This window comes from Lissotriton helveticus, chromosome 6 (genome assembly GCF_964261635.1).
Source record: "Lissotriton helveticus chromosome 6, aLisHel1.1, whole genome shotgun sequence".
Lineage (NCBI taxonomy): Eukaryota > Metazoa > Chordata > Amphibia > Caudata > Salamandridae > Lissotriton > Lissotriton helveticus.
In genome coordinates, this window is record NC_136067.1 from 97,916,012 (window position 1) to 97,942,683 (window position 26,672).

Sequence of the window (26,672 nt, forward strand, 5' to 3'; positions counted from 1 at the left end):
ACACATGCTTATGTTATGTTTTAAATGCTTAGGGATTTAGTAATATTAGACATAATACGTGGAGTGGGTGTTGTATAGTGTTTTAGGACCCTAGTGTAATTTTCCCGTTTCATGCCCTTATACAAGTATAAAATATCCTATCCTTACATAGGCATAGGAATCATAACCATATTAAGACATAGCTTAAGTAGTCCTAATACGGCTTGGCTACTTCCACTAGTTCCGAAAATCTACAACTATTTCTTGGAAAACCCCGCCTTCAGCAGTCAGGGACTTCCCCCTGCATGGATATTGATTTATCCAAGAACTCATGGAGTTTTCAAAGAACTAAGGGCTAGATGTAGGTAATTGTAAATTACCGATTCGAAAATACCGAATTTTTCCGATTCGGTATTTTCGAATCGGTAATTGCAATGTAGATAATAATTCTGTAAAAAATACCGAATCGGTAAGATTCGGTATTCGGAGGCCCATAGGAATGAATGTCAATTACCGAATCGGTAATTACAGATTCAGTAAAATTAGGAAAAAGTCAAGGGTGGCAGGGTGTCACTTTGACACCCTGTTGCACCCCTGATTAGTGCTTGTGTGAACATGTGGCACACATACATGCCCTAAGGGCATGTATGTCTGTCACATGGCAAAGGTGTAAATGCACATATTTGCATTTACATAGGAATTCGTTTTTTACCACCAACTAATAGTTGGTGGTAAATAACGAATCCTTTAAGCCCAGAAGCACTGTTTGAAGTGCTTCCTACATTTCATTTACCGACTCGGTAAATACCGAATCGGTAAATGATGATTCGGTAAATACCGAATCGGTAAATATGCCCCCTACATAGGAAAAGTCTATTACCGGTCGGTAGCGGCCGATTTCGGCCATTACCGACCGGTAATAGGCCACCTACATCTGGCCCTTAGTCTTTGATGACGTTATTATGTCCAACCTTACGTCAAACTCGGCACCTTCAAGGTATAAATATGCCCATACCTGCCCAAACAGACACACGGTGGTTTGGAGCAGTTCGACTATCTACTTGCCCGACGCCCTGCTACAGCAAGTGCCGAAGGAAGCCGACCCTCCTGCAGACGCACTGAGAGAGACGCTGTCTTTTCTCTTGCCGAGAAATCTAGCTCCAGTGTTTCCAACCCACCCTTGCGGGTTGTTGGGAAATCGAGTCCTGAGAGAGAAATACAAGACCTCCTTCATTCTGAAACCAAGGGACGGAGCTGATTAGACCCTTAGAGAATTCTTGGATTAGATTCTTGGCAAAAGAATACTTAAACTAAGCTACACCTCACTTACTTCTTCCCTTGTACTAGACCTAGGTTAGGTACACTGGGGTAGGCGTATTTTAGAAGCACCAGTTGAGTACTTTTACTCTTTATTTATTAATGTATGTATTCTATGTATTTTATGGCTTAGAAACCATATCATGCTTTTACAATATTATTTTATAATACTCTTAGTACTGTACGCATTATACTTTGCAACCAGTATTACGATTGTAGCAGTTCATTTCCTCTGCATGAGAAAGAAGAGTGTTCAATAAATACCCTTTTATTGAAAACGCCCGTCTCTCTATTTCTCTGCACCTCTGGTGAAACGAAGCATGCACGATTGACTGAGTGGAATAACTATCTATTGTTTCCGCGACTCTAGAGATAGATTCCTTATTCTTGGGAAACAAAGTTGTCATGTTTATGCGGTTATCAGAAACTAATCCCTTCTTGTGTACTCGAGAAAGTTTCTAGTGATCTCTGAGCTAGCTGGCAATCACACTTAAGTCTAGTATATTCGGTAGAGACCTAGTCGACTTCAGTCCTACGTCAAATCTATAGGATATACTGTTCCAATGCGCAGAGCCTATTGGGAATATAGGAGATACACTACACTTCCAGCCAGAGCTCGAGTCCCCCAACCCTCCAGCAGCCGCAGCCTCCCCCTTTAGGCTGCCCTTTCATCACCATGACCATGCAGGCAGAGGCAGGATACACCATCACCTGCATCACTGGCTGTTAGTAACATCCGAGCAATGGGTTTTGCAAACTGTCTAAAAGGGTTACTCTCTCCCTTTTCTGGATACCACCACCCAACCCACCCGTGCCACCCAATTAGAAAAAGCTGAGTTAGGATCGTCTCTCAAAGCTTCATCGGGAAGTGTGGCTCTTTTGGCCAAGAGAGCCATAAAGAGGTTGGGGGAATCCGTAGTACTGGCTACTGGTATGAGTTAGTGCTTCTTCATGATATAATTTTGAGGACAAGCGCATTGTAAGCATTGAGGATTAGCAGCATAAAGTGAAGGAAATGAAGGCTTTAACATAGCGGAATAAATGGTTGTGTTGAGAATAGGCAAATTAGGGTGCAGATCGTGTATATTACTTCATAAGTGCAGAGAAGAGGATTATATGTTCCACTAATATATAGGAACTTGACGATATTTACAATAATATTAATTATATAGATCGGTAGTATCACACGCCCCAGGAAGTAATAGAATTAGCTTCGTTGTTTGGGGCACCTGTTGGCAAGGAGAACTACGAGTCCCAGGGGGGCCTGCATATTTCCCCGTACCTGAAGCTGCTTGATTGTCAGGCCTACATAATGAGTCATCTATACTCGTCCCGCGGGACGCGCGCGGGCGTGCCCCGGGCGAAGCCCGTGCTAAGGGCGGGCCCGTTTAAGCCCGTTGCAGCCCGGAGGAGACCGGACCGGGCTACCCCCCTTACAGCTTCAACCAGGCTCCACGAAGACTATCTCCCAATTTCGTGAGTACCTACTGTCTATCTAAATTGTGTGGGATAATGGCGGGCCGTGATAGGCGAAGCAAGAAATCCACTACAGGGGGATATGTGGCTGGGACATTGGATACATTTATTACTAGGGCCACGAGTGTCTTGGAAAAATAAATTATCCTCACGGAGCGACGGCTCTCTTTGGATACGGCATTTGGTAAAAGATCGTCTTTGGGGGATTTGGCTGGTGCTCGTTCACCTGAGCACATCATATCAACACCACAAATCTCTATCTCTGAAGGGAGTACGAATGCCCGTAGCCCGCAGACTGTCGAGGGAGGGGGGAAACTACCCCCAATCGGGGAACACCCGCCCCAGGAAGATAGGAGCAATGATAGGAGCAATGAATCGGTGTCACTATCTGAATCTAACATTGTGGCATCTGGTGCGGAAGCACAGAACTCTAGACATTCACGTGGGCGCCGGGAAGGAGCAGTCCCCAAAAGGAAGTGAGGTGGTGGACCAAGTCGTGGGAAGAAGTCTAAGCTCCCTAAATTGACTGAAACTACTATCCCTAATACGCTGGCACCGAACATTCAAGTAAGTGGCCAACCCAAGGAAGCAGTAGTAATTGATCGTATTGAGCCAACAAACTCTCAAGTTTTATGCCCATTTGAGGATGCTTTGCTAATGAAACTGGGCACACTCCTGGATATGTCCTTGCAGCCTCTGGAGGGGAGATTATTACAGATTGAGCTGAGGCTGACAAAAATTGAAGGGAGCATTGAGGCCTTGAAGGCCAATAAGGACCAAACCGCTCTATTTAGACCAGTTGATTCGGGAGAAGGGACTTTGTTAGGATCAAACCTATTATCAACTAACTCTCATCCCCCCCTTGAGAAAAGGCCAACTGCTGTATCTGACACTAATTCAACTAAGGATATCACAAGGCCAGCAGCTCCTATCCAAAACATAAATGTCTATGAACAGATGGGAGGTGATCACCGGAGAGTTGCCAGTGGTCCGACAAAACGGAAGACGACAGTAAATGGCCCACATTGTAGCGCACCCTCAATCGGTCTCCCTCCGGAAAGTGTGCCATATGTGGTTGTTTTGACTGGAGTCCCACAATTGGCTGGAAAAGGAACTGAAACATACCATGAGTTAAAAAACGAATGTATCCACTGGTTGAACACTTTCAGACCGTTACCTAGGAATGTGCATTGTCAGATTCTATTTGCTAGGAGAGTGGGATGGGTTGGAAGTAGAGCTAAAGAAATAGAGGGGGACTGTATTGTCATCAATTTTACAGATAGAAGGGTGGTGGAACACATATGTATGAGTCGTGCAACACCGGCCCCTTCTAAAATCCGCCCTCTGAGCTTGAATTGTTTTTATCCCCCTCCTACAAACAGCCCAAATGACAACTATTGGGGATGGGTAGACCAACATGTATCACTGGATCCTGTGGAAAATAGGGGTGTGAACCAATCTCTATGGGATTTCCCAGTTAGCAACAGGTTTAACCCACTTGACCAGGTTGATTGACTGCCACCAACCTGCCCATCGCTGACTCCACCCCAAGTTGACCAGAATGCTAAAAATAATACCCCAGAACAGGGTTTTGGGAATTTAGATCTACAGGGAGATCTGTTACCAGACACTGCAGAGATAAATGGGGGGATGGTTGGAAATGTTGGGAGTCTTAGTTTATTGTCATGGGATATCGCAGGCCTAATGGCCAAACTAGACCTGCCAATCTGGCGAGTTCTTATAGATTCCTTTGGGATCTGCCTTTTTCAAGAAACCTGGGCACCTAGTCCTCTCCATCGAGTGGGCTTTATGACCTATTTTGAACCTGCCACTTAGGGCCCCAGAGGTAGACCTTGAGGGGGTATGTGTATCTGGGTGGGAACTCACCTTGAATGTGAGGTAAAAAGAATTAATACCTTTTCACCAGATATAATCTGTATTCTTCTGACTTCTAAAAACCGCCAAAAATTGGCTTTAATCAATATATATTCTAGGCCTGTCCAGTATAGTGGCACATCCCGACTCTGGTTAAATTAGACACTCTCATTAAATCACTACCTGGAGATATCCCTTATGTCATTGGTGGGGATTTTAATTGCCAATATGAACCTTTTTATGGACTGCCGCAATCTATTACCGCAGAAGAAGATGAAATCTGGGGAATCCCACCTTCTAACACCTATGTGGTAAAAAGATGTACCCCACTAGTGCTCCAACTGACCTCACTTACACTATCCTCCTCTGTACGGGTGTCTAATAGGCGTTTTAAGAATGATAACCCAGGGTTCCCAACTTTTAAAAGATTAGACCAAGCGACTATAATCGACTATTTTTTAATTAGTTTGAAAATTTGGCATAGAGTGATGGATTTTAAGGTCCTGGAGCGCTTGGAAAGTGACCACAATCCACTCACTATTATGCTGGAATTTCAACACGGTAACTCTGACCAAGGTCCTTTTATTTCTCCTAGGTCTGACCTTAGAATAGTTAATGGAGGGAGGCGTGTCCGCTGGGCAAAAATTGTCCAATCCCCTGACTCAGTGGCAAATATGTATAACGCCATTATCTCCCTCCTGGAAAAGGTGTCCCTTGTGCAACAGCCTATTAGTGATAATATGGCTAGCTCCGATTTGGGTAGTATCCATCGAGAGTTGGTGGCAACCCTTGCTGATTTTTTCTACCGCCCCCAATTAAACAACCTGAAACCACAAGGCGATAAAAACCCATGGTTTAAAAAGAGCTGTAGGGTTGCTAAACAATCACTCTTAGCTTCTCTGAAGGGCGGGTCCCTGTAACTATCAAGGCAGCAAGTGCCGATTTAAAAAAAGTTATTACTATTGCCAAATCAGAATGGGAAACATATAGATGGTTAGACATTAAAACTGCGCTTGACGAAAAAAATCCCAGGGCCTTCTGGAATTTGGTCCACACAGGGAATTTTGAGGGCAAAGCTGGTGTGGAACCGAATATCTCGGAGGAATCTTGGCGCCTTTATTTTAAAGATCTTTATACTGTATCCGAAAAAGAAGCATGTGCCGCCTGTAGTACTTTTAGCACCTGACCCTACTTGGATGATCCATCCTTGTACAGTGGACGAGGTAAAGTTGGCACTGAGTAAGCTCCAATTGAATAAAGCCCCAGGCCTAGATAGGATCCCAGGTGACCTGTACAAAAGTGAATTAGGAGTGTGGGTTCCCTATCTCTATTCCCTTTTTAATGCAATTTTCCAGGGACTCAAAATACCTAGTACCTGGTTTGGGGCAGAGATCATAACCATTTTTAAAAAAGGTTCACCTATGGACCCAGCAAACTATAGGCCAATTAGCCTCATTGATGTTTGCCAAAAACTCTACGCCAGGGTACTTCTGCAACATCTGCAGGATTGGATCAGTGATCACGACATTCTCACTCCCCTGCAAGCGGGTTTTAGGGCCAAAATTTCTACGATAGACCAACTATTTCGTCTCCAGTTAATTTACTGGAAGCACGTTGTGTTGGAAGGTGGGAGCCTATATTTAACCTTCGTTGACTTAAAATCCACATTCGATACCGTGGACCGTAGCCAGCTGTGGACCATCTTGCTGACTATGGAGGTTTCTCCGTACCTATGCTATTTACTTAAACAACTTCACGAAGGTACCTTTGCCAAAGTTAGATATGGTAGGAACGGCCAATTGACAGATCCGTTCCCCGTTGAAAAGGGGGTGAGGCATGGATGTGTGTTGGCGCCCACCCTGTTCTCCCTCTTTTTAAACGGCCTGATAGATGACCTACTAGCGATCAAGGATATAGACGCCCCAAAATTGTTCCAAACCCGCTTTCCCGCTCTAATGTTTGCCGACGACACCTTGTTGTTGTCAAAATCTGCGCAGGGAATGCAGCGTGTTCTCAATCAATTTGCTAAGTTCTGTAAGAAACGGAATCTCGTGATCAACATTAAAAAAAAAAATACATGATTTTTAATGCTAGATCCATTAATTGTCCACAACCCCTGCTAGATGAGGGAGTCATTGAAAGGGTCGCAATCTTTGATTATCTTGGCCTTTCATTGACAGAAAAAATGGGATGGGACCCTCCGATGGTCAAGGCCAATCTTAGACCTACCCAGTCAGTTGGGGGTATTTTAAAAGTCCACAAGAGCTGTGCTTTAAAAAACATTAGCCCCCCATTGGAAATACATAGGGTCCAAGCAAGATCAGCTTCCCTTTATGGGGCAGAACTGTGGGGGCATAAGTTTTATAAGGACCTCACAGTCACCGAAAATAAATTCTTAAGGCAGCTTCTGACTCCCCTCGTTCCATTAAGGCTGGACTTAAATATTATTCCTGTTGCGGATATTATCTCCAACCGACCACTTTTATACTGGCGGCGACTGTGGAGTACTGCAGAGTTGGCCAGTTATAAAGAGGAGCTTAAAACAGTGCTGTCCATTTTGGGGGCGTGCAATCTACCATGGTTCTCTTATATAAAATCTTCTTTTAAGACCATTGGTATGGAAAATTTATGGATCAATCCCAAAACATCTTGTCCTGCTATCTCTCAGAAATCCTTGGTGAAGGTGCTAAAGGAATATAAATTGACACAGATATATCAGCTAGCTAACCCTTCAAGCTTAACATATAGATTTTTAGATTTTAAGAGCAGTTATGACCTTGAAATGGCTTTGGACGCTATTCAACCGACCCTAGCCAAGAAACTGTTCTTGCAGTTCAGATATGGAACCCTCCCTCTATTCGCGATTACCAACAAATGGGATGGAGGTTGTTCTTCCCTCTGTCTCGGGTGCCAGATTGAGGAAGAATCTTTAATCCATGTTACGCTATTCTGTGAAGCCTATAAACACCCAAGGCGTAAATGGATTATTCAACTTTGCAGGAATCTGGGGGTTAGAAACTACCTTGATTTCTTCAGGATCTTAAGGACTGATACTGACCCACTGTATGTGGTCGCAGTATCAAAATTCTTGTTCTCTATGTGGCTGACACGTAGACATTTGTTAAAATCTGAACTATCTAAGGCTAACGACTAGTTTGTTTGGATTGATATATAGAGCACCTTGACTCGTATTTGCATTGTATATATTTATTATCTATAAGCTGAAGAGGGAGATTTGGTGGGCTACAGCTAGGGAATTGAGTGATAGGGACGACCAGTTGAGAAGTTTTTAATAGTTTTTATATATTAAATGTATGATGTAAATTATATTTTTATACTGTATTATATTTTGTAATTATGTTTTTTTTATCAAGACTGTATTTGATCCATCTTGCCATAATACTATGTGTTAACTGAATGGCGTATTGTGATCTTGGACTGGTAATATGATTTGTATTGTTGTGAATGTGCTTTTATGGCTATAACAAGTCGCAATAAAGTTCAAATGAATGAGTAATAGAATTAGTACAGAGTGTCTTGCGTTACGAAGTGGAATTGGAACCAGGCGGCTGTGTGGCAATACGCAATCGGATGCCGAGTGGTGAAGCTGACGGGTAGGCTGTTTGGGTATAATGATGTGCATTTATGCAGAGGTCCAAAGTGGAACATAGAACTAAAACTGTCCTTTTTTTATTGATTATAGAGAGTGTGGAATAAATATAACGATTGTCAGGAAGTATACGGCTGGGCTTATGATATAATTGCACCACGTCATAGTGATAACATTGGAAGGTAAGAGTTAACTTTGGCAAAAAGTTTGTAACCTTACCGCTAGGAGTCCATTATGGAATTTACATTTTCTGCATATACATATTTTTTTAAATAGATTGAGACGGATACGAATTCATTGATACTACAGGATTCTCTGACTTACTTTATGATCGTGGGGGATAATACACCTTTCATGAGGTAGGAAACTTTTTAAAAATATTGCAATTACTGAACAAATACCTATGCATGGTCTGACCTTGCCTAGCCTGTTTAGACATAACAGAAGTTCATTGTTTTATTTTATTTATTTTCCTTACATTAAAAAATCAAGACTAAGCATTCTGGAGGTAACTGTGTCCAAGGACGTAGTTTAAGAACACTGTGGTCTCAGTAGGAAGCTATGATAGGAAGATCACAAACACGTAATAAGAGTCATGAATAATGATGTTTGCGTATATTATAAAGTGTAAATATTTGATACTATTATGGATTGATAAGAACACAATATTATTATAAGAGAGAATTATTCTCTCCTGTATGATGAGGGGATTATGCATACATATCATGCATGTGTCACAGTCTTGATCGATGGTGGGTGCACAAGGTTGTTGGTATTGTGGGCTCTTTATCATTGATTGAATAGCATTTGAGAATGTGATTGTAAAGGCGCATTTTGTATTGTTTACAGCCCTGAGGAAGCCGGTTGGTTGTCTTAACCACGGCGAAACGCGTTGGCAAAAGGGATTGGAGTTGGTAAAATAAACGAAAAAAAGACCTTCAAGAGCCTAATGGATAATTGTTGTGTTCTTGTGCTAAATAATTTTATGATTGGATTGTGATAATTGGTGTGCTTCAAACACTGTCAAAACATTGTTCAATCCCAGGATTGCATTTAGGGGAGTAGGGTGTTCTCGTCTCTTGTTGGTTTGGAAGGAACCTAGAGGAACCTGATTGAGGAAAAGATATTAAGTGGGATTACTATACACCCAGTGTTAGAGTAGTATGGCATGTTTGCTATTCTAGCTATTTCCTGGTGCCCAAAAAGGATTAAGGCATCTGTCCTATCCTCGAACCGTGCCCTCTCAACTTCTTCTTGAAGAAGAAGTTCAGGATGCTCACTCTCGCTCAAATTCTGTCTGCCCATTACCCGGGATACTGGATGGTTGCGGTGGACTTGCAGGACGCATACTATCACATTCCTGTCCTGCCTTCCCACAGACACTATCTGTAATTCACATGCCAAGAGCATTTTCAGGTCAGTGTGCTCCCATTTGGTCTCACCAGCCCGCCCGGGTGCTCACCAAGGGGATATCCGTGGTTGAAGCACATGTGCAGAGGTCAGGGGTTCCATTCTTTCCCAACCTCAACGATTGACTGTTGAAGGCGAGCTCGCCCCAGGCTTTCGTCTTCCACCTCCAGACTACGGTGACCCTCCTGCATTTTCTGGGGTTCACTATCAACGTGCCGAAGATCTACCTGACTCCCTCTCAGATGCTCCCTTTCATCAAGGCTGTTCTAGACACAGTGCGGTTTCAGGCCTGTCCTTGCCAACGGCAAGTCCAGGGTATTCAGGCTATAATACCAATGTTTCAGCCACTATCCTGGGTTTCAGTGAGACTGACTCTGCGGCTGCTGGGTCTCTGGGCTCCACATCAATTGTTTGGAGCTTGGGTGATCCAACCTACATTGAAGGCCTTCCTTTCTTTAATAAAGGGAAGGCTAGTGCGGGTGTTCACGGTCAACACCACCGCCATGTGATACTGCAACAAACAGGGTGAATGGGGTTGTGGACCCTTCATCAAGAGGCGCTGAACTTTGGACATGGCTGGAACACCAGGGCATATCCCTAGTGATTCAACACCTGGCAGGCTCTTTGAACACCAGAGCAGACAAACTCAGCCGTCAAGGTCAGCAGTTTTTGTACTGGGGTTTCCAAGGCAGCTCTTACTCGGAGACACTTTTCATTTCAAGTGAAGCTCTGACTTCTTGTACACTTTTCTGCCAGTCTCACTCCTGCCCAGAGTTCTGAAGCAGATCAGTAACGACCGGCCCCAAGTCATCCTTGGTGCTCCGGTTGGGTGTGGACGGTTTAGTACCAAAAACCTCTGAGCATGAGCATCAGTCCTCTGATCAAGCTGCCTCTTCAGATGGTTCTCCTGTCGCTGAAACACGGCAGGGTCCTGCACTCGAACCTGCAAAAGCTCTGCCTTCATCTTTGGAGATTGAGTGGCGACTGTTGACAGTTTCTGACCTACCATCCGAAGTCTGCAATGTTATTCTGGCAGCCAGGCGTCCATCTAGTGAGATGGTATACGCATGCCATAAATGCTTTGGGGCATGGTATACAGAGAACAACATTGATCCTTCATCTGCACCTCCTTCACTAGTTCTCTTGTTTATTCTTTCCTTGGCCCAAAAGGGCTCTGCTTTGGGCATCACCAAAGGTTACATTTCTGCCTTCTCTACCTTTTTGCAGTTGCCAGATCAGCCATCGCTGTTCAAGTCCCCTATTGTAAATAGGTTTTTGAATGGGCATCAACACGTTTCCACCGACGCCCTTTGAAAATGCCTCAGAGGGACCAAAACTTTGTTCAGACGTTCATAATGTGTGCTCCCTTTGAGTCGCTACACACTTGCCCACTCAGACATCTCACCATCAGAATAGTATTCCTTGTGGTAATAACATCCGCCCGGAGGGTCAGCGAGTTGCAGGCACTGTCTGCTAACTCTTCATATGTATTGTTCTATCGAGGCAAGCTGGTCCATTGGACTTGTGCATTCTTCTTACCCAAGGTGGTAACTCCATTCCATGTAAGTCTATCACATCATACTAAGGAGGAACAGAGACTCCACTGCCTAGACCTAAAAGAGTGTTGTCATTCTACCTTGTTTGTACCACAGTGTTCCTGGTGGATGATCAGCTCTTCGCAGGATATGAGAGTGCCAAGAAAGGGAAGGCAGTGAAAAATGTACCATCTCACGATTGATGCTACTCTGCATCAAAATGTGGTATGCACTGGCCAAGATGCAGCCCCTGGAGGGCTTGAAGGCTCATTCTACCAGGGCCAAAGCTACAACACTTCTTTAGCTTGCGGAGTCCCTGTCCTGGACACAGGGACATCTGTCAGGCAGCAAAGTGGGTGTCTCTGCACACGTTCACAATACAAGCCTGCCTAAACAGTGAGATCCGTCCTGATGGGCACTTCACCCATTTGCACCTAAGGGTTTTTCTAGTATAATCTATTTCGCAACCCCACCTCTATTGCTTGGGTATGAGGACAGAAAGGTTCCATCCTCATCCACCGTGAGCGTATGAACAGGATGGAACCATTCCATCCTCACACCCACCCATGGGGGAGGCGCTGGCACTATTCCTGTGGTCCACCCTTCTAGAGGCCACAGCCAGGGATACAAGCGGAAGCGCTCCCGCTGTCCACCCCCGAACGTCATCGGCATCTGATGATGTCAGAGCACGCACAGCGCGCCAACATCATCAGAAGCTGCCGGGGACATACTGGAAGCCATTAGCTTCCAGCGTGTCCAGGACAGAGACCCATTGTTGGTAAGTCCTTCTCCTGAGGGGGTGGGAGGTGTTGTAGGTGCCAGGAAAGAGTTTTTACTTGCCCCCTGTGTCTGCATGTACTGGATTCCCACTCAACGATCACAGGTGGTGCCTCGATCGTGCTGCAGGAATCCAATCCACTGAGAGTAGTTTATCTTTTGTTTGGGTAGTGACCCGTTAGGCAAGGGTATTGTATAATCAGTGTTTGGACACCTCCTCCCCCAGAGGCTAATTCGGTCATTTTTTCTGGCTGATCTCCCAAAGGAGGAGAAAGGATCAAAATCCAGTAGAAGCCAGGGACTCTTTTGTTTTGGTCAATTGCAGGGAGTGACCCCATAGACATGGGTCGCTCCCCTGGGACACATTATAATCCGTGGTGTCCCAGGATTATAATGTGTCCCAGGCACAACTAGTAGAGAGCCAAAGCCATAAGCTCCAAATGATCTCACAAAGTCCTGGGTTGGGGGCGGAGCAGCAATGGGGGTGAGGGGGGGTGGTAAACCCAGTAGTGAGTACAGAAGACCTTCACAAGGTGACCTACCAGTAACAGCCAGGGAAACGGGCTTGGCTATCAATTTGTTTAATCTATCAACCTTCAATGCTTTTGTTGTATTCAAGGATTGTTCTCCAGATTCAAAGATGACATTTCTTCAGTGTCATCAGTCTGTGATAGGCAGCCTTGTTGTAGTGGAACAGGCAAATATTCCTAGAGTTGAAGTGGTGGGGGACATAGCTAGGTTGAAAGATCGCCACTTTCCGGATTACATTCCTCACACACCCCAGAAAAAAAATTCCCAGTAGGAGATGTAGAGTCTGTGTCCAAAGAGGCATGGGGAAGGAGAGTAGTGTTTACTGATCCCAGTGTCCTTCTAATACTGAGCTATGTGTGCCCACATGTTTTAAATTGTACCACACGCAATGGAGTTATTGGAAGCAACCGTGAAAGTAAAAGTTAACTGGCTGGTTTATATAGTAGTATCTTTTTTGTTCTGATTTCATGTTTGGCATTAGTGTGAAGTATTTAGTTAGAGCTGCTGTGTTTGTAGTTCTAGTTTTGCATCTACTTCCAATTGGTTTTTTGTTTAAGAAAAATAAATGTGATGGCGGGGTGCGTGGACTGGAGCTTGGCTGGCGGAGTGTGTGGACTTGTGCTCAGCTGGCAGTGAGCATGGACTGGTCATTTGATTGAGGTGTGTGTGAGCTGACATTTGGCTGGCTGTGTGTGAGTAGTAACTTGGTGCTGGTCACTACACACACACAGCTGGCCAAATGCCAGTTCACATGCTCAGTCAGTCACCAGCCAGTGCGATTGCTGTGTCAGACATGTGGGTGTATGAAAGTGATGGGCCCTTGAATGGCGCTGTCAGTTGATGTGAGTGTTGTAATATGCTAAGTCCGCAGCTGGTGGTGTGAATGGTCTAGCATGTGTCACGTATGAAAGCTGTGTGAACGGCTTGGACAGTGGTTGGTACTTTCACACAGCTTTACAGCTCACGATCTGTGAATCACTGGTTCAGTTTTCTTACCTTTCAATTATTAACAGTGTATTTCATCTTTGTGAAATCTCTTGTTGATAAAATTTACATTTTGAACCTCTCACTCATCCTCATGCCAAATCCAACCAGTAAGTGTGTGCACTTGAGGAATAGGTGGTTGTGATGTATTATCTGTCTTTTCTGCTTTTCTCTACAAGGGTGTACATTGCCTGTAGGGAAAATCTTCCAACTCTAGATATTTTCATAAACTAGACACTCAGGGGAATGAAGGGAGGTGTGTCTCTCATGGATCACATCAAGTTTTCGTACTCACAATGCCCTGCAAACCTCAAAGTGTTACTAAAATCACACATGTCTAGCATTTCTGTGCCATATTCTTCGAGAATCAGAAGGAAACCACAAAATGCCGTACCTCCCAGCATTCCCCAAAGTAGACTGATAAAAATGCTACCTCACGTGTGATGGTGGGCCAAGTGCCCACGACAGGGAAGGGTCCAAAATATATTGTGGATACATCAAAATTATCTATCACGAAACAACCTGGTTTTGCAAAGGAGGCATCTGCGGTTTTGGTCCTGGTCTCTGCTGCCTTATAGAGAAACCTACCAAACCCAGACTTTTTTAAACCTAGACACCTGGGGAGTCCAGAATGTGTGGCCGACGTGGATCCTCCAATGTTTTCCTACCCAGAATCCCCTGCAAGTCTCAAATTTAGTTACAAAGTCATATTTTCCTCACATTTCTGTTTGGAAAAGTTATGGGATTGCGGGCCGGCACACAATTCCTATTATCCAGCGTCCCCCCTCAGTCTCCCGATAAAAATGATACCTCACTTGTGTGGGTGCCCAAAGCAGAGTTAGTCTAAAAACGTATAAAATGAAAAACTGAGGGGGAACCAAAGTGGGTCCAAAATGGAAATCTTTAAATGTTTTAGGTCCTTGACTGTCACAGGCACTTGGCCCACCCACACAAGTAAGGCATAATTTTTATCAGACGACTGAGGGGAACGGTGGGTGGTAGGAAATTTGTGCCCATGAACTCCATATTAGATTCCTTTTCACACAGCAGGTGAGAGTAGAATGAAGTGGTGAGTAAACACAGTATTGTGCACACAAGGATTGCAAGAGTAAGCTAATTATTTCTCTGACTCTTGCTGTTGATATCACGCTCCACGCTGGGTTCCCTGAGGCGCTGAAGAGTGCTTTGTTTCTTTTGCTTGCCCGGATTACTGCTTGCGGAACCCGCTGCGCGGGTCCCGCTTCGCTGAGGCCACCACCCATCAGCCTTACCGAAGGATCTTTGCCGGTAACTGCGGGGACCTGCAGGGCTGCGAGCGTGTTGTGGGCGCAGGACTTCAAGTCCCAGGAGCGCCCACAACTCCCAATTACCAACAGCTGGGACGCTTTCCCTGCAGGCTCCTCCCTTGGTTCTCCAACGCGGTAATAAGCCGCCTTTCTACCTGCACCGGTGGATTTCTCCGACTCTTGCTGTTGATATCACGCTCCACGCTGGGTTCGCTGAGGCGCTGAAGAGTGCTTTGTTTCTTTTGCTTGCCCGGATTACTGCTTGCGGAACCCGCTGCGCGGGCCCCGCTTCGCTGAGGCCACCACCCATCAGCCTTACCGAAGGATCTTTGCCGGTAACTGCGGGGACCTGCAGGGCTGCGAGCGTGTTGTGGGCGCAGGACTTCAAGTCCCAGGAGCGCCCACAACTCCCAATTACCAACAGCTGGGACGCTCTCCCTGCAGGCTCCTCCCTTGGTTCTCCAACGCGGTAATAAGCCGCCTTTCTACCTGCACCGGTGGATTTCTCTGACTCTTGCTGTTGATATCACGCTCCACGCTGGGTTCGCTGAGGCGCTGAAGAGTGCTTTGTTTCTTTTGCTTGCCCGGATTACTGCTTGCGGAACCCGCTGCGCGGGTCCCGCTTCGCTGAGGCCACCACCCATCAGCCTTACCGAAGGATCTTTGCCGGTAACTGCGGGGACCTGCAGGGCTGCGAGCGTGTTGTGGGCGCAGGACTTCAAGTCCCAGGAGCGCCCACAACTCCCAAAAACCAACAGCTGGGACGCTCTCCCTGCAGGCTCCTCCCTTGGTTCTCCAACGCAGTAATAAGCCGCCTTTCTACCTGCACCGGTGGATTTCTCTGACTCTTGCTGTTGATATCACGCTCCACGCTGGGTTCGCTGAGGCGCTGAAGAGTGCTTTGTTTCTTTTGCTTGCCCGGATTACTGCTTGCGGAACCCGCTGCGTGGGTCCCGCTTCGCTGAGGCCACCACCCATCAGCCTTACCGAAGGATCTTTGCCGGTAACTGCGGGGACCTGCAGGGCTGCGAGCGTGTTGTGGGCGCAGGACTTCAAGTCCCAGGAGCGCCCACAACTCCCAATTACCAACAGCTGGGACGCTCTCCCTGCAGGCTCCTCTCTTCCTTTTCCACTTTGGACAGTATATTAACAACCGCAGATTCCCGCGGCGCGGGAGGGCGCCGGGAGAAGCCCGGGACAAGGGCGGGACCGTCTGTGGCCGTCCGGGGACGTACAAAGACGGGACGGGCCACCTTATTTTTACCTTTAATTGATTTTCTATCTCAATCAATATGTCTAAGTTGCCATAGGATCCTTGGATTGAGTAATAACCGGCAACAGCGTGGAAAGGTATCTTCCGTCTACTTGCTTGATGACTATTTGAGCCGTTAACACATCATTCAACATCAGAGCGGTAACTATCATCTAAAATACCCATAAAACTGAATAAGGAAACTTTTATGGCCTTCAAAAAACTCAGATCTCGCACTATATTCATGAAGAGAATGGGCACCGAGGTAGCAATAAGGAAATCTTCCGACAAAACAATAAAACAAGGTCAGATAACTGGAACACCTGCAATTAGTAACTATTTCTTAGCCTTATCGCCAAAAAACCAAACCCAGTCTCCCGTTCAAGAAATTCCTGTAAAAATTGAAAAAATTGAAATAACACCATCTAAAGAGGCTTCAGAGTTGCCTCTCCTGGACTTACAAACTACTCTAGTTTCAACTGTTTCGGGTCTCGAATTCAACCAGCAGATCTTATTTTCAACACAGGAATCTCAAATACCGATTCACGAGTCTTCACATCTAACAACTTTAACACCCATAAAACAAATAGGTAGCCTCTCTGACACCGAGGATCTTTTTCAAAATGAGATAAAGATGATGGAAAATATCTCAGATCTACAGCTAAATCCAGACAATCTACAAACCGGGTCCCAGGAGCAATCCTTAGATTATAAAACAGACCTGGATACATCATTGGATCCATTTCTTCCTAATAATATCAACTCAACTAATACTGCGACACCTATTTCAAAGGCTCTTTACACTTTACAGGAAATATTGGAATCGGTTCTCTCTTTCTTAGGTAACATCTTGGAAAATTCCGATCAAACTTTGGATGTTCAAATCGGTATTTTAAAATTTTTGGTAGAAGAAAAGAGGAAAAAAGATCTTGTCGACGTAACAAATAGCAAACAGATAATCGAGGCGAAGCAGGAGAATCACAAGACTTCTTCTTCCAATAATACTTTAACTTCCGAATCACAAAACAAATGTGACACTAGTACCCAAACATCCGTTCAAAAATTATTAGATCAATCAAATATAAAGATCCAGAAAAAGTCCAAGGATGTCCCAATATATTCCTTAAAGAAACTTTTCAGAGAGGAGCCTTCAACAACAGCTAAAGAGTACTCTATTTTCTCGGTTGCGAAAAAACACAATCTGCAAAAAGGTACCGATGAAGGAGAAGAAGGAACCTCCATTATACTTTTACCTGATGAAGTTGGAGATGATAAGATTTCCCAATTGAAACCTAACAAAGGAATAAAGGGAAAAAATAGAAATAGGAAACCGCTAAGAAGAATTAATAAAAAGAAATCCCGAAAGATCAAATTCAAAAATGTAATCACCCCTCAAAATAACCAGGAGGGTCAACATGATAAAATAATAGTCAATCATTCTTGGGTAGAGGCACTTAGCGATATAACAAATACACCATCAATAAAGTTATTGAACCACAAAGCGCCTGAATATATACCTTCCAAAGTTACTGATAGAGCAGGTCAAACAAACAATGAAACAACTGAGATCAATAAGAAGTTGTCCCTCGGCGGCGACCGAACCGTGACTAATCATTTACAGTTTGAAGAACTTTTTCCAATTGACAATCTACCACTAAATCGAGGAAGGATAATTAATTTGCTACAGCAAATACATTCTTTACAAACTATCACTAGCAAAGAAATAGACTTGGTGACCTTCCCCATAAAAGAAAATCATAAAATAGCGGAAGTAGTCTTCTGGTCATCAGTTCTTCCTGGGATTATCATAAAGGAAAAAGAAACATTACATAAATGTGGTTACGATGTTATTGAAATATTTCCACCAAAGAACATCAAAATTAAAAACAAATTTACCGGCCTCCAAGGTACTAACTTGAATATCCCAATTAACAACTGCTATACCAATATCTCCAATCATGTCGACTCAGGGCTAAGTTGTTCAAGGAAGGAAATCTTGAAAATTCAGGTAAATAACGGAGAAAGGAATGTGTGGAGCCAAGACCAAGAAGAAAATGAGGTCAGAAAAACAACAAAATCCTGGGCTTGGGTCTCAGAGACCATAAACAGTAATAAATTTGTGCATCAACAACAACGCAATGTTTAACAATGGTCTAAAGATTACCTCATGGAATATAGCCGGAAAAACAAACAATAAAATGAATACAGCATTGAAAAACTATCCTGATGTTTTAGCTATACAGGAAACATGGGCGATAAAATCCTTTAATCAGACGGGCTATTATGTTTATGATACTCCTGCTATAGCAACAAGCAGAGGACATGCTAAGGGTGGTTTGGCAATTTTATTGAGTGAGGAGCATTTATGGTCTCAAGAAGTTATCGAATCTAATTCCAACAACTTCCAATGTATCAAGGTTATACTGAAGCCTCATATTCTTGACCAAAAAAAGGCTTTTTTACTTTTCAACGTGTACATCCCTCCAGGCACTAACCAGGACGTCACCTTTGTCGAAACCATAGATGCAATTGCAAAGATAATTGAAGATCGAGCAAATACGTCATATCTAATCATGGGTGACGTGAATGGAAAAATCTCTAATGCCGAGATTGGTAAATGGGCAAAACTCTATGAAGATGAAACTCTGGATCTATCTATCCCAATATTCCCTAAAGGGAAAGTTTCTGATAAAAGAGGAAAACTGTTACTAGCATGTTTGCCAAATTTAAATGGGACAATTCTGAATGGTAACGTAGATGGTGATAGACCGGCGTCTTTCACAAGACGTGGATATGGATCCTTATCAATTATTGATTACTTAATATGTGGTATGGAGCTAGTGGATACAGTCTTACACTTGAACATTGACTTTACAGATGACAGCGACCATGCTCTTTTATACTTAAACACTGGATGGTCGGTAAAGTCTTCCTCGTCGAACCCAATTATGTACCATAAAAGCAATATTGAAATTGACAATAAACGGAGGCGAATCTACTGGAATTCAGCGACCTTAGATTACATTAATGAAACGATCTCACAAAATCACCTCTTAACTAGTATACACTCTGAAGATCAAATAACAAACTTTGAATGTATTATGACCAATCTTAAAAGATCTCTCTTAAACAGGATAAAACAAGATAAAAAGAGAAATTACAAGATGGCCAACGAAAATACAATCAGGAGGAAGCTCAATAAACTCATTCGAGGGCAATACTTGAACTTTTCACCTGTTATACAGCAAGAAATAAATAAACTAAAAAATCAATTAAGCAGAGATAAGAATAGTCAAAAAAGAACGTTGCAGGATAAAAATTGGGTGGCTATTCAAGAGGCGGCAAAAAAATATAACCAAAGAAAATACTGGTCTTTGAGTGCCAAAATGACTGGAACAAAAAAGAAACTGCATGCTATACCAGTTCCACCGCAGGAATGGGAAATTTATCTAACTGACCTATACAAAGAAAATACAATTGAATCAGACAGAAATGATACTGATATCGCTTTGGAAAACAAATTAATCTTGATAGAAAAAACTACAGCATTTTCTATAGAAACACATATTAGAAAAGCTAGGAGTACTGCAGCGTCGGGCCCTGATCAAATACCCATTAAGGTTCTGCAGTCACATCCAAAAGAATGGAGCCAGATGTTATCACCACTTTTTAATTATATCTTCTGTACTAGGAGATTACCAAAGTCGTGGCAGGGAAGCACTATAATTCCAATACACAAAAAGGGGAGCCATAATATCGCTGGTAATTACCGCCAAATTGCGTTGATGGACGCTACAGGAAAAATCTTCGCTGCGGAGGTATTGGATAGACTAAAAGACTGGTGCTTCGCGCAGGGTATAATACCGAAGTACCAAGCCGGCTTTCGTCCCAATCATTCAGTCACTGATAACATTTCAATTCTCCAGACTATTTTAGACAAATACATCGGTCAGAAATCACAACCAGTGTACGCTGCGTTTATTGACTATTCCACCGCGTTCGATCGCGTAGATAGACCTACAATATGGAAAAAATTGAGAAGACTGGGGATTTCCGAAAATTTACTGCAAATTATAATTAAGCTCCATACTAACACTTGGTCCCAGGTACAAATGGGAAGTGAAAAAGGTCTGACTAAACCAATTAAAACTTCGAATGGTCTTAAACAAGGGTGCCTTCTCGCACCAATTTTATTTTCATTATATCTGAGTGATCTGCCGTCCCATCTGCAACAATGCTCTAGTCTGCCGCCAAAGATTGCTTTACAGAGCATCCACGCTTTGTTATATGCAGATGACATAGTAATGCTGGACCTTACACCTTTTGGTCTTCAAAAGTTACTGGACTCTTTAAATGTTTATTCTAAGGATCATTTTTTAATCCCAAATCTAACAAAAACCAAAGTGGTAGCTTTTTCAGGTAGGAAAAAAAGTGTCAAATACTGTTGGAATCTTGATGGGATCAGAGTAGAGGAAGTAGAAGAATATACTTACCTCGGCAGGATTTTCACAAAGAACTTACAAAACTTAAAACAAATAAATAACCTAAAGAGAAAATCAGAAATACATGCCGGGGCACTCTCTAGATTGTATACTGCTACCGGAAATAGGCACTTCTCCTCATTACTTACAGTGTACAGTGCAAAAATACCCCCGGTTTTATCTTATGCAACAGAGCACATACCAACAAAGCAATGGTCCTATATGGACATAACCGAAGGAAAGATCTTGAAAAAAATACTAAAGGTTTCTAGATCAACATCTGTACAAGCTCTCAGACTGGAATTTGCATTAACAAGCTCCTATGCTACAGCCGTGGCAAATGTCATCAGATGGGCTTACAATATTCTGCATGCAAAGGAAGGAACATTGAGATTTTTGTTAAAGACCGAGACATTCAATGCAGATTCTTTAAAACTTAATTTTTTCAGGAATATGTCAGAGGCATTTAAAATTGCTAATCTTACCAAAGACATTTTGCTCTCTTGGTCGAAATCCCAGTTGAAACTCTTTTTGAAATGTTTTACACCAAGATTGAGCTATGATCTCATATATTGTAGTAAGTTATCTACATATAAAACTTTTATCGAGACATTGGAATATAAGCAAATGCGGCCATATTTGGGGTTTTGCCTTTCACACGGAGCCAGAAGGGCCATAACTATGTTGCGCTTAGGCATCCTACCTGTATCTACCTTTACCTCCAGATGGTCACTAGTAGATTCCCCGACATGTAACCTCTGCCAAGGAGGAGATCAGGACATTGTGCATATTTTATTTGTCTGTCCCCATCCAAATGTAGTTAAAGCACGGGCAAGATATCTTGACCCGATATATCGGAAATGTAAAATCACTACAGTAAATAATTTGTTATCATTAGGTAAACAACCACCTAATGAATGGGTCTGTTATAATCTCTATACATTTCTAAAGTCTTTTTTAATACTATACTAATTTTTATGATTTTCTTCATGTAAATTGTTTTTAAGTTTGTGGTCCTCAGTTGAGTACCAAAGCAAATAAAAATCCTTTGACTTTGACTTTGAGTAAGCTAATTAATAAAGGAAGAGATCTGTAATGACAACCACACACTTCTGGGGAGAAGAGTGTACACAAGTTAATTTACAGCACCACATGAACAAACAGATGCCTACAGGGTAAGCAACATTTTTGTAGCATATGTTGCAGTAGATACACATACTCCTCATTGACTGTAAAGCAGTTTCCCTCCCTACAAGCAATGGCTAGTGTGTGGATGATGAAGATTTCTGGAAAAGGGTCCTTAAGGCCGTTTGGCCAACTATAGCTTGTTGCTTGATTAAGCTATCCACACACTAATGCTTAGCTAAGGTGTGTGGGGGTGACTAAGTGGTAGCTTTACATAAGTCAGCTATGGGACTATTTCCCCCAAAAATCTTTGTTGCTGTCTTCTTTTGTGCAGAGTGTTCCCGGAGTCTGTCGGGGGGGAGGTGGAGGGTGGCACTCTTTTAGCTTTGTGGTAACAAGTCTGGAGGCACTTGACTTTCCTTCTGACAATGCCAGCTTAGGTTATGTCATTTGAGATGTCATCAGTGATGTCATCAGTGATGTCACTGACCATGTCATGAATGATGTAATATGTGACATCAGCAGTGGATTGCGGGTGCGCGATATATAGTTAGTGCAACTAACTATATATGGAATTTCAATGGTTTTGTGTGAGTAAAAAAAGGTTTTTTAAATGCTAATTCCTAACTATATATGGTCTATAACCTATGGTTTTTTCAGTGAATTTTCAAGGTTTTGTAAATGCTAATTCCTAACTATATATGGTCTACAACCTATGGTTTTTTCAGTGAATTTCATTGGTTTTTTAAAAGCTAATATCTATAGCTGTAAAATGTATTTTTCTTTAAATCAAAAAATTTATTTTATATGTTTATTAATATTTTTTTTATTATTATGCTTTAGTTCGCTCCCGGTTCGCGAACCGGGAAGCTTCCCGTTAGCTTAATTTGGTGCCGCGACCCGGTCCGCGAACCAGTAAACGTTCCGTTTGCGCAACTGCCGCGTTAGAAATCAACATCGTGACGCGTCGCGGAAGCGCGACGTATCACGTTGTCGCGTAATGCGTCTTATGACCCGCCGCGTTAGCGCACCCGGAAGTGCTCCGGAGCGCGAACCGAGGCGCGAAGCGCAGCTCCCCGGAAGCGATCCGGGGCGCGTTCCGCAGCACGTAACATAAGCGTAACAGGTCATGTGACTTGTTAATAAAACTTTTCATTGGTTCATCTCACTTTTGGTTTCCTAATGATGTAAGGCTAGGTCATGTGATCTAAAAATAACACTTTTCATTGGTTTAGAACTTTTTTTTGTCCCAAATGATGAAAACCCCTCCTTCTTTCCTCACTCTGACTTTCATCTTTGTGAGAGGAAGACCCTTTGTGATCACTGAGCAATGGCTTCATTGGTAGCTTCAGCTGGTGCACCCCCACCACCACCACCACCTCCTCATGGGAAGAGAGGACCACCTCCACAGTTCATTAGCAACACAGAAGAGGAAGAGGATGAACAAGAGGAAGAGGAGATAGAGGGACCACAGTTTTTACAAGAGGAGCCCCGGGTTTCTCATCGTAGAACTAGTTTTATTTGGCAGTTTTTTTCAATCCCTGAAGGGCAGAAAAAAGTTAATGCTAGATATGTGACGTGCCTGATATGTAAAGAGGACTTATCTAGAGGCACCTTAAAGAAGTATAGCTTCGGCAACTATACCATGCACCGTCACATGGTGAGGTGGCACCCACTAAACTACAGCCAGGCAGAGATGCGTGACCTGCAGGACAAGCCACAAACTCCTGTGGCCAGGACATCAACAGAGGTATCTTTGTCAGGACCAGAGGCACGGGAAACCGTGCCAAACATTCAGGACAACTTTGTCCATATGAAAATTACATGTTTATATTGCGGTACATTACTGTCATGTGCCAATATGAGCATTAACTTAATCAACAGAGCATTTGAAAATCACAAGTGCTCTAAACGCCCCAGAAAGTAATTTTTTTTTTTTGCTCCTGTTGAGCCCTTTCCAATGCCTGTTTTTTGTTGTTTCCCCTCCCAAAAAAACAAAAAAAACATAAAACTGTTCAAAAAATACAAAAAAAACAAAAAATGTTCAGAAAAATAAAAAAAAATATAAAACAACAAAAACATTTAAAAAAAAGTTCTTTTCAGAACTACCTCCCCTTTCAAAAAAAATTGCTAGAATGTTAAGCACTCTGGCAAGCTGTATTTCTTTTGGTTCGCTTCCTGGTTCGCTCACCGGTACGCGAACCGGGAGCGAACCAAAAAAAAATTTAAAAAAAAAAAGAAGAGTAAGTATAAGGGAAGTAAACAGAGAGTAATGTTAAAACAAAGACAGCTATAGGGTCTAAACCAGAGATACTGTTTAATAGATTTATTTACCGAAGAAAAGAGGGAAGAGGATATAATTGTGAAAAACAAAATAGATAAGGAAGTGAAAGAAAAAAAGGAGAGTAGAAGAATAACAAAGAAGACTTTCTTAGAGAATATGAGTGAATGTTCAAAATAAGATTAAAACATGTGCAATAACAGAGAGAAAAAACAGAAAGCAGAAAAGAAGAAGTAACAGAAAAAGATTAATTGAAACAGCAAAGAAATGTAAATAACATAGGGCCATATTATCAACATAGGCAATAAAAGTTTTGCAGCTTTTATCGGCAGAAATGTGTCGCTAAAGCCGCTTTTGCGGCAGAAAACTGCCGCTAAAACCACTTTTGCAGCAGTTTTCTGCCGATAAAAACAGCAATAATTTTATTGGCTGTGTTCATAATATGCCCCTTAGTGTGCTTCAACTACACAGAAAAAGCATAATGAACAAGTAGTGAAAGAGTGATCAGTCAAAGACACTAAGAGTAATAGAGATGGAGTGAGTGAACAAGAGTGAGGAACTATGAGAAGAGAGGGAGTGAGAAAAGGAGTGGAAGGAGTAGAGTAAGTAGGTAATAGAGAAAGGAATGAGGGAAGTAGCAAAGGCAGGAAACTGAGGGTTAAAGAAATGAAGCTGTGGAACTAATAGTAGGTGAATGTGATAGAAATGTAACGAAAAGAGTACAAAACATTTACCTTATAATTGTCGTTAACTTACTCACTTGTTATTTTTATACTTTCAATCTGTGAAAGAGAGACCAAACATTTGAAAAATATTAAAACATGTATTTAAAAATTAGAAAAGACAAGGGAAAAGATTGAAGGACAAACAGTTTGTCAACAACTTTGACACTTACAGAAGCTTCTGCTTCTCCAGGCCCCCTACACAGTCCTAAAGATATACATTTAAAACTAACAGTATCTTGATGCAGATGAAGTGAGGCCTATCTTGAAACATGGTGCATCTTTTGCACTGCTGTTGTCTCACAAAAGTGTCGCAAGACACTAACATTTTAAATGATTGTTTCAGGATGCCAATAAGATGTGTCCTATCCAGAGGTTTGTTTGAGGTGAGGCCTACTCAGGGTTCCAAATGAAATTTCCAGTTGTTGAAGAGAACAGAGGACATAATACATGTGAAGGTCTACCAATGAAGTAAGTCATGTCCACTTCACTCTTGAACAAACGCCAGACCTCTTCTGTGTCCGTGGACCGACTTAAAGTTCATCTGCACAATGTCATTCATAAACTTAGGAAACACTGGTGATGTAATTGAAAAATGTGGAGTTTCTTTTCCTCATTTCACAATCACATCACCTGTGTTTCCTTTGCTTAGGTATCTCATAGTGCAGATGGAGTCTAGCATATCAAAGAGTACACAAAAGTTGAGCAGTGTATACAACAATTTTGACATTTACAGAAGACTCAGCTTCTTATCTTGTTGGAGATGAAGTGAGGCCTGTCTTGCAACATTGTGCATCTTTTGCATCACTGCTGCATCGGTTTCATGTGGCACGGGTTTTTTACAGCATGACACATCTGCCTAGATGCATCAATTTGTAATTTTGTCGCCTCATAGCAAATCTTTTGCACGGCCACTGCGTCACAAAAGTGACGCACAGTGGCGCAAAAGAGGCATACACCTATCATAAATCTGTCCCTAACATTTTAAATGATTAATTCAGGATGACGATAAGGTGTGGCCTCTCCAGAGGTTTGTTTAAGGTGAGGCCTACTCAGGGTTGCAGATCAAATTTACGCTTGTTGAAGAATACAAAGGAGATAATACATGTGAAAGCCTACCAATGAAGTAAGTCATGTGCACTTCACTCTTGAACAAAGGCCAGACCTCTTCTGTGTCCGTGGACAGACCTAAACTTCATCTGCACAATGTCATTCGTAAACTTAGGAAACACAGGTGATGTAATTGAAAAACGTGCAATTTCTTTTACTCATTTCACAATCACATCACTTGTGTTTCCTTTGCTTAGGTATCTCATTGTGCAGATGTAGTCCAGCATATGAAACAGTACCCAGAAGTGCAGCACTGCATGCAACAACTTTGACACTTACAAAAGCTTCAGCTTCTGCATGCCCCCTACACAGTGCTAATTATATACATTTTAAACTGATGGTATCTTGCTGGAGATGAACTGAAACCTATCTTGCAACATGGTGCATCTTTTACACAAAAGTGACCCACAGCGGCGCAAAAGAGGCGCACGGCCATCATAAATCTGACCCTAACATTTTAAATGATTGTTTCAAGATGCCGATAAGGTGTAACCTATCCACAGATTTGTTTCAGGTAAGTCCTACTCAGGGTTGCAGATGAAATTTAGGTTTGTTGAAGAATACAGAGGAGATAATACATGTGCAGGCCTACCAACGAAGTGAGTCATGTCCACTGCACTCTTGAACAAATGTCAGACCTCCTCTGTCTCCTGGAACAGGCCTAAACCTCATCTACACAATGTGATGTGTAATGTTAGGAAACACAGGTAATATAATTGAAAAACGTGCAATTTCTTTTGCTCATTCCACAATCATATCACCTGTGTTTCCTTTGCTTAGGTATCTCATTGTGCAAATGTAGTCTATCATATGAAGACTACGTAGAATGTGAGCACTGTATGCAACAACTTTGACACTTACAGAAGCCTCTCCTTCTCCATGCCTCATACACAGTTCTAAATGTACATCATAAATGCAAAC

The 26,672-nt window shown here is 42.7% G+C and overlaps 1 protein-coding gene and 1 long non-coding RNA gene across 2 annotated transcripts in view; one reads left to right on the forward strand and one right to left on the reverse strand.

Annotated features, from left to right (window-relative positions):
• The window catches only part of LOC144762277 (uncharacterized), a 59,861-nt gene extending 51,245 nt beyond the window's left edge, over positions 1-8,616 (forward strand). The window contains exons 2-3 of the long non-coding RNA XR_013596074.1: positions 8,351-8,439; positions 8,534-8,616. This is a non-coding gene — a long non-coding RNA (uncharacterized LOC144762277). The remainder of the gene's footprint in view (positions 1-8,350; positions 8,440-8,533) is intronic.
• LOC144762276 (ATP-binding cassette sub-family C member 10-like) overlaps positions 1-26,672 on the reverse strand; it is a 1,522,948-nt gene that overhangs the window by 652,436 nt on the left and 843,840 nt on the right. The gene's annotated exons all lie outside the window — the stretch shown is intronic.